Below are 15,135 nucleotides of genomic sequence, written 5' to 3'. Positions count from 1 at the left end.
AAGCCCGCAAACAGTTTGCTGAAGACAAGCAGACTAAGGACATGGATTACTGGAACCATGTCCTGTGGTCTGATGAGACCAAGATAAACTCATTTGGTTCAGATGGTGTCAAGTGTGTGTGGCGGCAACCAGTTGAGGAGTACAAAGACAAGTGTGTCTTGCCTACAGTCAAGCATGGTGGTGAGATGTCATGGTCTGGGGCTGCATGAGTGCTGCCGGCACTAGGGAGCTACAGTTCATATAGGGAACCATGAATGCCAACATGTACTGTGACATACTGAAGCAGAGCATGATCCCCTCCCTTTGGAGACTGGGCTGCAAGGCAGTATTCCAGCATGATAACGACCCCATACACACCTCCAAGACGAACACTGCCTTGCTAAAGAAGCTGAGGGTGAAGTTGATGGACTAAACCCTATTGAGCAACTGTGGGGCATCCTCAAACGGAAGGTGGAGGAGCACAAGGTCTCTAACATCCACCAGCTCCGTGATGTCATCATGGAGGAGTGGAAGAGGACTCCAGTGGCAACCTGTAAAGCTCTGGTGAACTCCATGCCAAAGATGGTTAAGGCAGTGCTGGAAAATAATGGTGGCCACACAAAATATTGACACTTTGTGCCCAATTTGGACATTTTCACTTAGGGGTGTACTCATTTTTGTTGCCAGCAGTTTAGACATTAATGGCTGTGTGTTGAGTTACTATGCAATGCAATGACTTCCGAAAGCTGAACCAGGTCTCAGAATTCGACAGCTGTCCCCTCCCCTGAGTGGATGACCTAGTGGAGCGACCGGGGAGGGCCCGGTTCATATCCACCCTGGACCTAACCAAAGTATACTGGCAAGTGGCCCTGGCCCCAGAGACAAGACTGAAGACGAAATTCAGCACGGCAAATGGCCACTGGCAGTACCGGGTTCTCCCCTTCGAGCTTCACGGGGCGCCCGCAACGTTCCAGCGAATGATGGACATTGTCCTGCGTCCCCATCGTCCCTTCGCAGCTGCCTACCTGAACGATGTGGTCATCTACTCCTCCACTTGGTCGGACCAATTGTTCCACCTGGGGGAGGTCCTGAAAGAGCTCCAGAAGGCCAGGCTGACAGCCAACCCCAAAAAGTGCCACTTGGGGCTGACTGAGGCACAGTACCTCTGGTACCGTATCGGCCGGGGTCTACTAAAGCCCCAGATGAAGAAAATTGAGGCAGTAAAAGACTATCCCTGGCCTACATAAAAAAACTGGGGTTGGCGGGGTACTACTGCCGATTTGTGCCTAACTTCTCCTCTGTAGCCTCCCCCCTCTCAGATCTCACAATAAAGAGCCAGTCGGACCGGGTGAAGTGGACAGCAGAAGCGGAAAGGGCCTTCCAAGCCCTGAAAGAAGCCCTCACCAGCGCCCAAGTGCCACGCAACCCAGACTTTTCCCTTCCATTCAGCGTGCACACAGATGCATCCGAAACCGGACTGGGCGCGGTTCTCTCACAGACCTTCGGCGGAGAGGAACACCTGGTCCTCTACATCATTTGTAAGTTGTCCCCCGCTGAAAGGAAACATGCAGCCGTGGAAAGAGAGGCCCTGGCAATAAAGTGGGCCATCGAAGAGCTACGATACTACCTGGCCGGTCGGCACTTCTTCCTGGTGACAGACCACGCCCCACTACACTGGATGGCCATAGCCAAGGACACTAACGCCAGGGTAACCTGATGGTTCCTCTGGTAACAGGACTTCTCGTTCCAAGTCCAGCACCAGGCGGGACCCACCATGGGAAAGCAAATGGTTTCTTGCGACGGAATGCACTGTGGGCCTGACACGCAGCGGCAGTAGGCTCGGAGCTGAGGGGGGGTACTGTCGTGACGGACCAACAACCGGTGCACAAGAGATTAAAATAACTCCTCCCGCGACTGCCGCGGTGGTGCGGAAGAGACAGCTCCACTTCAGCACCACCAATGTTTTGGACAGCCAGAGAGCACGTGGCAGTTGGGCGGGGCTGTCGTCACACACATGGCCTCAGATGCTTATCGGTGAGTGCCTGCTTACTAATCGTCATTGTGTGTGTTTTCTTTTCCCAGACGACTCAGACGCGAGCGAAGACTCCACCCTCTGGCTGCAAACACGGCGTTGTCTGACGGCCGAACAGAACCCCCTTCACTCGGGAAAGCCTCGGCGCGACTCCAGCAACCCCACAGACAACTGAGACCCTCACCGTACGATTACACGCCCACACGCAAGCACCCACACACACCCAGACTGTCCTGAATAAAGATCCTCCGCGGCAACACCAAAACGGCCTCCCGTGTGTCTGTGCTCCGCTGGCTAGCTTCCCTACAAATATCAAGATCATATCATATGATAATAATGAGTCTTTATTACTCACATATACATTACAGCACAGTGAAATTCTTTTCTTCATGTACCCCGATATGTTAGGAGGTTGGGGTTAGAGCACAGGGTCAGCCATGATACAACGCCCCTGGAGCAAAGAGAATTAAGGGCCTTGCTCAAGGACCCAACAGTGGAAGCTTGTTAGCACTGGGGCTTGAACCCCCGACCTTCCGATCAGTAACCCAGAGCCTTAACTGCTAAGCCATCATGATCAGTACTTATAGCTATAAAGTAAGTAATAATAATAATAATAATAATAATGTGGAATATTAAGTTATTAAGTTGTTTACAGTTTTAATGTCTATAAAACTACAAGAATAGGAAATGGTCTGTACCATTACTTTCATAACAGTGGCAGGATCTTAAATGCATCTCAATTTTCATCATCATCATCCATCTATCCATTTTCTCTACTACTTATCCTACACAGGGTCATGGGGAGCACCCTGGATGGGGTCCCAACCCATCACAGGGCACAATCACACACACACACACACACACACACCCATTCACACAATACAGACAATTTAGACATACCAATCAGCCTACAACGCATATCTTTGGACTGAGGAAGGAAACCAAAGTACCTGGAGGAAACCCCTGAAGCATGGGGAGAACATGCAAACTCCCCGCACACGGGGCAGAGACAGGAATAAAACCCCCAACCTCCATGCTAACCACTAAGGCATATTTCTGATAAAATAATAAAAATGAATGCCATGGATTTAACCATGGAGTTCAGTTCTTATTTCTTTTCAGAGTGCAGAACGTGGGAGAAATTGGAAGCAGAAGTGAATCACGACATACAGTCCATTCACCTCACAACACCCTCGATATGGAAAGAAAGAAAGTTTCTTGAATTCGGTGCTAATTAGCCTTGGTTAGAGGTTCCTTATGATTAAGCAAAACATGCATAACCTCAATAATTAAACCTCATTAAATGCTGATAAGTAGTCATGCTAATGGAAGATAACCCCTTTCAGAACATCCCAATATCAGAAAATAACACAAGTTGGATGTGTTAAAGTGGCACATTTTCTCTGCCAAGTCTATTATCAGCCATAAGCTTCACAGTGGTTTTGTTAATTTTTATAGTTATACGGTGTCATAAAGTACACCACCAACACATTATTTAAATTAAAATTAAAAAGGATTTTGTGTGAGATAGATTTTTGTCAGTTTTTAATTACATTAGCATTGTAACTGTCACCTGTGCCAGTGTCTGTGAAAAGGTAACTGCCCAGAGCCCTGCCGACTGTTCACACCACTTCTGGCTGGCAGACGGTTTTTGCTATGTGGGTGAATCTCGGCTGAAAGTGGGTGTATTTGCGGCAGGTCCATACTCGATGTAGCTATGTGTATCTACTTTCGGACTGAATTCGTTAAGTCACAGTCGGGCCACATAAAACAATATGTCACTTTACAGTGTCTGGGCCAGATCTGGGCCGGAGCAAATTGTCGGTTTTCAGTGTGTGGGCCAGTTTTGGACCGGGGACCCAGGCGTATACTGAGCCAGAACTAAAGCAAGTATGTGGCCCACAAGTGGGGCAGACAAATGTTACTATCTGGGGTATTTTTACTGTCCTAAAGGTTAAAATGAGGTATATATACTGTCTTAAAATTCATATAATTGTTACAATGTGCATTTATAATGACTGAAAATTCTTTCATTAATCATTTAATTCAAGTGTAAGAATTCATTAATGGAATTTTTTTTCAAACAAAAGTAGGGACATGCTAAATTCATAATTTGATAGTTTCAAAATGTGAATGTGCTTAATTCATTTGAGTAATTTTTTTAAAAAAGTGTTCAAAAATGTATTGTTTCTGTTTAAAAATGAATGTAAGTCAATGTATGAGATTGATTCACAATTGTTAGCAGATGAGAGAGATGCATTGTCAACCTCTAAAGTTCAGGGGGCGGGGCTAAAGTGCACAACAGGAACTGACGGGGAGATATATTTCCGGGGCGGAGATATGATGAATGCCAGGAGGAAGAAACAATTAAGCACATCTTTATATCCATCCATCCATCCATCTTCTATACCGCTTATCCTTCCTTCAGGGTCACGGGGAAACCAGGAGCTTATCCCAGGGAGCATGGGGCACAAGGCGGGGTACACCCTGGACAGGGTGCCAATCCCATCTTTATATCATGTAAGAAATTTATACAAGAAAGGCTTGAAAGAATTGAAGAATCAGCTACTGGAAATAGGTTTAGTAGAGTATAATGTATAAAGTATAGAAGAAAGTGGAAATAAAGACCAAGGACGGAGATATCTGTTTAATTAAGGACAGGACTGGAAGGACGAATTTAATTAAGAAATAGTAAGTTACAGGGAGACAGCAGGTGGCAGTACTGCAACATTATGGATGCCAACTGCCTTAAAACACCAAAGAAGAAGAAGAAACTAGTTTAATAGAGAACAGGTGGGCCTAATCATGGTTGAAGACTGAATTATCTTTGAGGCCTGATTTGTGATGGAGGGTGGTGGGCGTCGGAGACTGAGGTTTTCATCCAGGATTGACATCATCGTGTTTTATTCCACAGGATGGATTTAAGCCTGGGAATTGTGTTTTTCCCTATTTCTTTCCTCATCCGGGTTTGTGAACTCTGCTGTGTGGTTTCCACTTGGTCTGGATTTTTGTAAGTACTCACCATTTCTGAATGTGTATGAGCTCCAACAAAACAAATACCCAGCTGGGTGTCCTTTTTTAATTTTATTTTTATTTTTATTTTTTATTATTATTTTAAAATTTTTGTTTCAAATGAAGGGTTTAGAGTGTATGTGAAAGTGAATGAGTTTAAATGGTGCACAAAAGAAAACCAAGGAAGGAAGCATAACTTTAGTTTAATAAATAATCCTGTGTTCCAGTTTAATTTTTGTGTCTTTTCTTTAATGAGACATTGAAGGTATACTGTGAATTTCTATTTTACATGTGTGGTATCTAATGGAGAAATATCAAAAGTCATTACTAAACTTTCCTTAATATATCAGAGCCTGGGAATGAGGTATGTTAAGTAATAGGGAGTTATTGAACTTTTTTTTTTTTTTTTTTTTACTAGGTCTAAATTTCGATGTGCCTCTGACCAGTAATTTAAGTTAACTGTAATATCCTGAGACACTATCGGAGCACATCATGGGTGATACAGCTACATTTACAGGGGCTTGTCCAGGTTCAACAGATTTAAAAACTTACACCCCGCTGGTTCTTAATACATCATGTTGCCTTCTTAATCTCTTTAATGCAGAACACAGATGGTATTCCTATTTTCAAGTCATCCAAATTCTCAGTTTGGCCTTTTTACTGTATCATTAATGAGCTAAACTTTCTGGCGTGTACAAAAAGAGAAAACATTATTTTTGCAGGACTTTTCGTTTGATGATGCAAAACCATCTATGCTGACTTTCCTTAAACCATTGTGACACTCCTAACAAACTACAAAGAGACTGAGTCCTTGTTCAGGTTTCTGAATAACCCAAGCCTTTCACATGCAAAGTCTTAACCATTGCAGTGATTTGTGATTTTTACCTGCCAAAGCATTCGAGTTAAATACTGTTCAGTTCACGTTTCAAACACCACAAATTTCCATTGAACAGCCAGACAAGACAGTAACAATGGGAGAAAGGGTACATGTGCATGCTTTTCCCTTTCAAAGGGAAGATCCAAAAGGTCTTGCACGTACTCATAAGAGATTCGTTGAAGATACCAAGTTGTCATTTGGTTCAAAATCCATTTTGTGTGTGTGGTGTTGAGGATCCCACTTACCTTAGCACATTAGATAGTTTTGATTTGGTCTTAGGCACAGCTATTGATTACATCCGTTCTGTCCTGCTTGGTGTCATGATTTTTGATGTTTTTGTGGTTTTCTACAGACTTCTCGTTCTGTCTTTTTAGCATGGTCAGATAAATTGAAGTAGACAAACAGGAGTGAAATTCAACCACCATTTGGACCACGTTACCCTCGTGCTGTTTCTACCCATAGAATGTACTACAAAGCCTATGAGTATCTGTATATGTTGTTCTTTGGGCTAGTAGTGTTCAGAGGTATTCTAGCAGATCTGTACTACAACCAGTTTCTGCTGCTAAGTGAGTCAGTATTAATTCTTCTATTGGACTCTTAACTTCTGAATAATTAGATCATGCTGAGAAACTTCTGTGAATTAAACTTTATTTAAAGTTTTCAAAAAACTGAACACTTCAGAGTTTAAGTCTATATTAAGAGTGACATTGAAGGAATTGGATTAAACATAATTTGACATGTTAAGAGAATTCAGAGCTGTACAATTTATGTACATGGGGCAGAATTTGTTCTTGGAACTAGTCATCTACCAGATGCCTTTATCCAAAGTGACTTTTATATGTCTCATTACAGGAACAAAACCCTGGAGTTTTTTTGGTGAAAGGTATGATTGCTTATGACTCAATCTTTGAATACTATAGATTACTAAATATTAATACTATGTTAATATTATACAATATTGAGATGTTTGAGTACATATTAAGACCATTCACTTGTGATGTAGAGATGTCTTCTGAAACTTTAGGAGATAAATAGGAGAGCAGCAGAGTGTCGCAGGACCCCTCGTCCCTTGTGTGCCCCCCCCCCACACTTCTCTATACTTTTAAAATTTTTATTTGTAACGTGTTTATCACTATTTTAGATTAAAAAAAAACCATAACGTTGCAATATCGCTAAGCTTTCATTGGACAAACATCCGTGACTAGCCTGTTCACATCACCTTACTGTTAGCATTGTATTGCAGTTTACATTTCTCCCTCATCCACCGCTGTTTTATAAAGGCAAATGTCAGTTGTTTCTCCACCTTTGAATGCAGATGAGTACTCGCTCAAGCTGCACATGTAGTTGGAATTGGAGGGTGTGGAGAAACACATCTGCGACCTACTCAACATGCAGGTCCAGCTGCGTGAATGACGGAGGTGCTAGAAATATCTTGCGCTATTACCTACAAATCTAAGGTAAGCATGCAGTGTGCTACTATCACTCCCAGCAAGGACCATGCACCCAGGACGTATCCAGTCCAGGTCTCCCTCACTCCGGTGCTGACACACCACTGACCTTGAGTGCACCAGCAGCGGAAGGTGTGGGCCAGACCCTGGCCAAGGACCTCTCCCCTTCCGCTGCCCCCCGACTTTGAGATCCCCATCAGGAACTGCTTCGCCTCTCTGTGAGAAGAAACCGAGCGCTGTGATTATCGGAGACTCCATTGGTCAGAACGTCTGAGGTGTCACCTTGTCTAAAGGTGAGGTGTGTGCGCACACTGTTTCTGGTGCTCGTGTTCTTGATGTCGCTGTGCAGGTATCCGTGATCCTGACGAAAGACGAGAGCATCGGCGCTGACGTGCTGCATGCAGGAGTGAATATCGGGCTGTGGCAGACGGAAATCCTGAAGAGGGACTTTGGCAGCCTCATGGAGACGGTACAAAGCAGATCGCCCGCGATGAAGATCGTGTCTGGACCCCTCCACACATACAAACGTGGACTTGAAAGGTTCAGTAGACACTTTGCCTTAAATGAGTGCTTAATATCTTGGTGTAATGAACAGAATCTGCTCATTGTTAATAAATGGTATCTTTTCTGGGAGTGTCCTAGGTTGTTCTGTGCTGATGGCCTGCACCCCAGCAGCCTCAGGGAGGAACTCCTGTCAGACTTCATGTCCAAGATGCTACACACAATGTGACACCATGTGAACTTCCAACATCAGCATTTGTAGTCCATCCTATTGAGACTCTGTTCCCCGAGTTAAACCAATACATCGAAATTTTCAGAAAGCTTGTTTTCCTGTTGCTCATCTATAGTCATATTCTAGGCACCACACAAAAACCTAGTCATAAATTCAACCCCTTTGGAGTTCTTTATACTAGTATGACACATGTAGCCACAAAAATAAGTCGATTCCACTAATGATTATTTACAGACCCCAAGGTCCATATTCTGAATTCCTTGATGAATTTGCAGATTTAATGTTGGACCTGTTTGTTTCTCTAGACAAAGCATTAATCATTGGCGATTTTAATATTCATATTGATAACCCAAAAGACCCTCTAACAGTGGTTGTGTCCATTCTAGATTTAGTATAGGTCAATCAGAACGTAATAGGACCCACTCATAATGGTGGTCACACTCTTGACCTGACACTAACATATGAATTAAATATAGAAATTTTTTTTGTCACATTTCTGCAGATCATTATCTCCTCTTGTTTAAATTGACATTGAAATTGATGCACATCGCCATGCTACCGTGTAAAACATACGTTCACACAGGAAGAGAGGGAATTGTGGTGGCGTTTGGGTGAGAATCAGACGGACTGTTGCTTCCTCCATACAATCGATGGAGTTTCCCTTGGTTACTATAAGCTTGGAGGGACTCCACTTGACGTGACGATCATGGGATTACAAATAGTTTTTTCATCTGCCTATTTTCCCGGACTTCCTACACTCATCTAATTGCTCTGCTCCTCCACGATTCTGGATTCGTCAGAGAAGAGTGAACTGTTTAAATCTCTGCCAACTGGAATTCGTTTCACCAGATCTGACCTAGTTACCTCAGTCTCCTCTGAATATGGCCCTAGTTAATGCTAGGTCCATGTGCAACAAAACTTATTTTAAATGACTTTTCTGCCAGACATAACTTGGATGTTTTATTCCTGAAGGAGACCTGGGTTAGTCCTGGTGAGTCAACAGTCTTCGAGGAACTGTCTGCCGAAGTGTTTTATTAGTACTCCATGGTCTGCTGGCAAAGGCGGTGGGGTTGCTATGGGCTTTAAACAGTCACTTAATGTATGGACGGTTTCTGTTGGGATTTACTTCTCGTTTGAGGTACAGTGTGTTGCGTTAGAGTCGACCTCTTCCGTGCTTTGATCTATAGGCCACCTAACCTGGCTTTTTTTTTTGTTGTTTTTTTTTTTATATAAATGTGGTTCTTTTTGTAACTTTTGTTTTATTTTTTTTAACTTCTATTGTTCTTTTCTATGAACGCATGTTATTGGGTGATCTTAATGTGCATGCCTGCTGCCCTGATCTACCCTTGGTTACTCAATTTTGTAATATCTTGGATTCCTTATTCAACACATAAATCGGGCAACACATGCCCTTGGTCATACTCTAGACCTTATATTTTCATATGGAATTGCTGTTGATGTTATTGAAAATGCTTCCTTCTCTGATCACAAGCCCACTGTTTTTCACTTTTAATATCTGTGAACTGTGATATTTTTGTAAAGCTGCTTTGAGACAATGTCTATTGTAAAGAGCGCTATACAAATAAAATTGAATTGAACAATCTTAGCATTGCATGTGATGTAGATATCTCTTCTGAAACTTTAGAGGAGATCAATATGAGAAGCAGGAGCCTCAAGCAACAGTCTCCATTTGATGTTCATGTAACCTCATGTATGTCTAGGAATGTCTAGAAACATTTGAGATGTTAGAGATCAAATTTTTTTATTTTTCTTTCCTCTGGAAGATGCAACAACACCTCTTCGGAGGTCTTGTGTTCATGCCTTAACAAGTCAGAGCTGTTTTGGTGGCACAAAGGGGACCGACACACTATTAGGCAGGTGGTTTGTATGTTATGGCTGATCGGTGTACTCGTTATAGGGTTTTATTTTTTTTTTTCCTCCCCCTCTTCATTTTTGAACGGCATTGACTGATTTGGATGCTTTAAATTGAAATGTAAATAACTATTTACATAAGTACTTTGAAGGTCTAAATAAAAATCTTTCAGTTTCAATAACGTGTGTTAAAAAAAAAATAATAATAATAATTTAAAAAAAAAACTTACCCTGAAATATTTAAGTATAGCATATCAGTGTATATGGTGTCCACATAGACTGCTTATACACACTAATGAATATTCATTATGTGCATGAATATATAATGATGGTGATTTTGGAAGGGCTCAAGACAGTGCTTAATAATTTATTAATTTCTGAATATTTCATGGGGCAGGTTTCTCAGTCTGTGCTTTCCTAATTAAAGTCAAAGCTGGTGGCGTTTTGATGTTTTTTGACTTGCATTTGTTCACCTTTGACTATTGGTTGTACAAACAGTGTAATTATTATAAACACATTTCTGGTGTACAAACAGGGATTTTTTGACTTTGCTGCATCTGTTTTGAAAAGACAAGAGTTTTCACGATGGGTAAAACAACTTCCACATATACAGTTATTTAGGGTAGGGGTTCTGAAACTTTTTGCAGACAGTGACCATTTTATCTGTAAATGAAATTCCATGGACCTCTTTAGCACCTAATCCAACAACTCAAATACTGCATTAGCTTCATTTTTTTGTTATATTTTGGCTATATATTTGGAGCTTTCTACCACCACACACAGTTCCACATGGGCATGTATAGTTGACTTGTTTTCAACTTATTGACGTTTGGATTAAATCCCTTCAGCTGAAGTAACCAAAAAAAATCAAACCTTGATGATTAATAGAATAATAATTATATGCATTTACAGATCCCACACTGAGAACTACTGATCTTGTGTATGGTCAAGTCAGAGTAGACTTGAATTTTCTCCCACATATTTCTCTCACTTCCGCTAGGAAAATCTGCTGCCTGTGGCCACACTGAATAATTCATCTTTAATGCTTGACCCAGTGAGAAAATGTTTCTGCAAACTGCAGGGTTGGCGTTATTCCATCACACAGTTTTGCTAGCATAGTCTCGGTTATGAACTATTTGTTCACAAATTGCACAGAACAATTTTGCATGTGCTGTATTGTGCATATAAAATAATATTGGAAATATAATGAACTATTTTAATGTATTGCTATAGAATATATTCTTTCCAAATTTTCTCATTCCAATGGTACAAACAGTGCTTTAAAACAGGCCATTAAGAAAAATACTGTTCCTTTACACTGTATTCAGTGCTTTTTAAATCTTAGGGTTAACTTTTCACAAGTTAATAAATGTCTTTGTCTGACACACAAGTCTGTCCTGCCATCTAGTGGCCAAGGACTCATTGCTCCTCTCACTATTTACATAAAAGAGCATTTTAGATGAGTGGGACTTAAAATTATGTCCATATCTATTCGGGAAGAAATAAAGCACTGCTAACTACTGATATAACATCTATGATGTCCACAGATCACATGAGTAATTTTACTTTACTATACATAATTATTTTTGGGAATGTATTTTTTACTTGGGTATTATTGTAACTGATTAAAATTAATTTATTTTAGTACTTATTACAAATCTTGAATGTCTATTATTCTCTCATCCAGCCAGTGACTCTAAGCTACAGTACATGTCAGTATAATAGGCTCCCTGAATATTTTATTTACATTTCAAATTAAAGCATCCAATCAGTCAATAACTTTAGCCATAACATTAAATCCACCTGCCTAATATTGTCAATGTTAGCAGCAGATCCTTTAAGCGGTGGGGCCTCCATGGATTGGACTTGTTTGTCCAGCACATCCCACAGATGCTTAATTCGATTGAGATCTGGGGTATTTGGAGACCAAGTCAATAACCATTCCTGAACAATGTTTGCAGTGTGGCAGGGCACGTTATCCTGCTGAAAGAGGTCCTTGCCATTAGAGAATACCGTTGCCATGAAGGGTTGTATTTGGTCTACAACAGTGTTTAGGTAGTGTTTATGGTACATGTCAAAATAACATCCATATCAATGCCAGGACCCAAGGTTTCCCAGCAGAACCTTGCCAGAGCATCACACTACCTCCGCCGACTTGCCTTCATCCCATACTGCACCCTTGTGCCATCTCTACCCCAGATAATCGATGCACACACACCTAGCTGTCCACATGATGTAAAAGAAAACACGATTCATCAGACCAGGCCACCTTCCTCCACTGCTCCATGGTCCAGTTCTGTTGCTCAAGTGCCCATTGTAGGCGCTTTCGCCAGTGGACGGGGTTCAGCATGTGTGCTCTGTCTGGGCTGTGGCTACACCTTTCTATCATAACCAGCATTAACTTTTTGAGAAATTTTGTGCTGAAAATTAAAATTAGCGCTACTGTGGGATCAGACCAGACAGGCTAGCCTTTTCTCCCCATGCACGTCAACAAGCCTTGTGTGTCCATAACTCTGTTGCCGGTTCACCGGTTGTCCTTTATTGGACCACTTTTGGTGTGTTTTAACCACTGCAGGGAATACCACACAAGACCTGCTGTTTTGGAGATGCTCTGACAGTCATTTACCCATAACAATTTGGCCCTTGTCAAAGTCACTCAGATTCTTACGCTTGCCCATTTTTCCTGCTTCCAACACATCAACTTCGAGAACTGACTGTTCATTTGCTGCCTAATATACCCCACCCGTTGACAGGTGCCATTGTAACGAGATAATCAATGTTATTCACTTCACCTGTTAATGGTTTTAATGTTATGGCTGATGGAATTAGTTTATCATCTGCTGTGACCTTTTCATGCTAATCAATGTAGTTAATGATATAGCTATCCCTGTGCATCTGAAGATTGATAAGCCACTGGACTGCAGTGTGGAACTTTATGATGAGCATCCCTGGCCCTTCTTCAGTAATATGATTCAAAATTTACAAAATGAGGCTATTTGCTGCTATATTACAATTTCAACAACAGTAACGCACCATATTTTTACAGTATAATGCTGGCAACCACTGCTGCCTTTTTACAGTGTATCTAATTTGAATAAGCATGATAAGTTTCACTAATGTGCTATCATTAGCTTCCTATACTATATTTTCTTTCACGCCTCTTTAGCCTAGCATTGATTCCAGTAGCTAACATAATTGGCTAAGCAGCAAGACAAATTATATTTTATGGTAAATATTGTTAATTTATGTGCTTTATTTCTGATTAATTCATTCACAAACTTTGTGAATGCTATAGTGTTTGTCATGCAAACAACAAGCAAATTTACAGAGATTAAATGAGTTCTGGCACAATGGCCTAATTGCTTACAAAGGTTTTGGATTAGGTATAATTAATGTATAATTTCTCAGTATCCCTGGTGATGTTGAGGATGTCTTTTCTCAGGAAACATCATTACAAAACCCCAGAGAGCTCATGCAAATGTAGCACATGAAGTTGCTGAAATAAAAATGCTACCAGAGCAGAATTGAAAGCAACCCTTGAATGCCTGTAATAATCAACGATTCTTGTCTTTACAGAATCTACTGACAAAGTGTAGACTTTAACTAACTAAATCTCCAACCCAGTCAGATCATGCATCACACAAGAATGCTCAATTTGTTATATAATACTCCCTTTTTTTGTATAAACAAGGATCTACAGCATGTTCCAAAAGTCTCCACAGACAGCCCCAGGTCAGTTGTACCTTTTGTCAGTGGATGTTCCTGGACGTCCACTTCTTGTTTGGTCCGTGACACTTCTAGTTGTTTCAAATTTGTTAATAAGCTTGGTAACAGTGTCATGTGTGATGTGCTTGCCATGTTTCCTGTTAAAGTCCATCGCAACCTTGTGACAGATTTCCGATCAGGCCATGAGAATGATTTCAATACATTCTTCTTTCCTCAAAGGCATTCTTAAAGGGTATCTGAAAAAAATGTGTAATATAATCTAAGTATGAAAAATGTCTTCCAAAATTTAGCTAAAGTGTCCATTTCCCCAATGTATGGAGGCTTTTGGGACAACCTGTATATGCTATTTAAGGGCAGACATTGTATACTGTATAAACAACCACCACCAACCAAACAATACACCCTAAAATGTTCTTTGGTTTGCTACTCTGGGAAACCATTACAGATTCTATACACTTGTAGAAAAAATGGTACTAAACTGTACCTTTCTTTGTTGCTGGTGTGCTAACCTGAAGCATAGACCTATTGTACTATTAGTATAGTGGTTTTATTTATTTACCTAGAAATCTGCGTTTAGTGTGCATTTAAAGTTTTCCTATACAAACTAATTATAGAACATTTACATACACTATATGACAATCACACCCATATGTGCTTGTTGAACGTACCATTCCAGATTTAGTCCCCATTTGCTATTATAAAAACCTGAACTCCTCTGGGAAAGAAACTCATTCAGCCACAACAGCATTAGTGGGGTAAGGCACTGATGTCAGGTGAAGAGACCTGAGGTGCAGTCGGCATCTTAAAGGTGTTCAGTGGGGTTGAGGTCAGGACTCTGTGCAGGACACCCGAGTTCTTTCACTTCAACCTTGGCAAACCATGTCTTCAATGACCTTGCTTTGTGCACAGGGCCATTGTCGTGCAGAATCAAGTTTGGACCCCTTTGTTCCACTGAATGGAATTGGCTTGCATACCAAAAAACACCACTGCTTGTCATTTTTGTACCTCTGCCAAGACTCAGAAGTTTCACATTCTCTGCTTGTGTTGCAATTACCCCCCCATTCATTTCGGTTGATGGCTTTGTGGTGAAATAATTATGTATACATGATTGTAGCCAGTTATTGGAAGCCTTCACTGAAACAGGTCTTAGACTAAACCTGGAAATTTGTAAATCAATATCTTAGTCAAACAGCCTGCAGGAAGAATGTTCTTTGATTGAATTTCAAAAGATCAGATATAAGATATTGACAGGTGGAAAAGCCAATCTTTCTATGACACAGTGTGCATTATTGATGCCTGTGATTGAATAATGACTAGCCAATAGACTACTTTAAAATAGACTTTGAAATTGCAGAAAAATATATTAACTGCTTATATAAGAATATAACAAGCTTCTGTTTTATAAGTTTCTCTTACCTGTTTAACTTTAGATAAATATATATTTCACTAGTTATGC

General features: G+C 41.0%; 1 long non-coding RNA gene across 1 annotated transcript; it reads left to right on the top strand.

Annotated features, from left to right (window-relative positions):
• Positions 1-4,618: 4,618 nt before the first annotated feature.
• On the top strand, positions 4,619-9,687 carry LOC108277424 (uncharacterized). The gene is made up of 3 exons (XR_001815117.3): positions 4,619-5,021; positions 6,753-6,783; positions 7,216-9,687. It is a non-coding gene; the product is annotated as an uncharacterized LOC108277424 (long non-coding RNA).
• Positions 9,688-15,135: the final 5,448 nt, after the last annotated feature.

Source organism: Ictalurus punctatus, chromosome 17, assembly GCF_001660625.3.
Source record: "Ictalurus punctatus breed USDA103 chromosome 17, Coco_2.0, whole genome shotgun sequence".
Classification (NCBI taxonomy): domain Eukaryota; kingdom Metazoa; phylum Chordata; class Actinopteri; order Siluriformes; family Ictaluridae; genus Ictalurus; species Ictalurus punctatus.
Note: the sequence above shows the minus strand (reverse complement) of the source record. Positions and strands in the feature narration are given on the sequence as shown.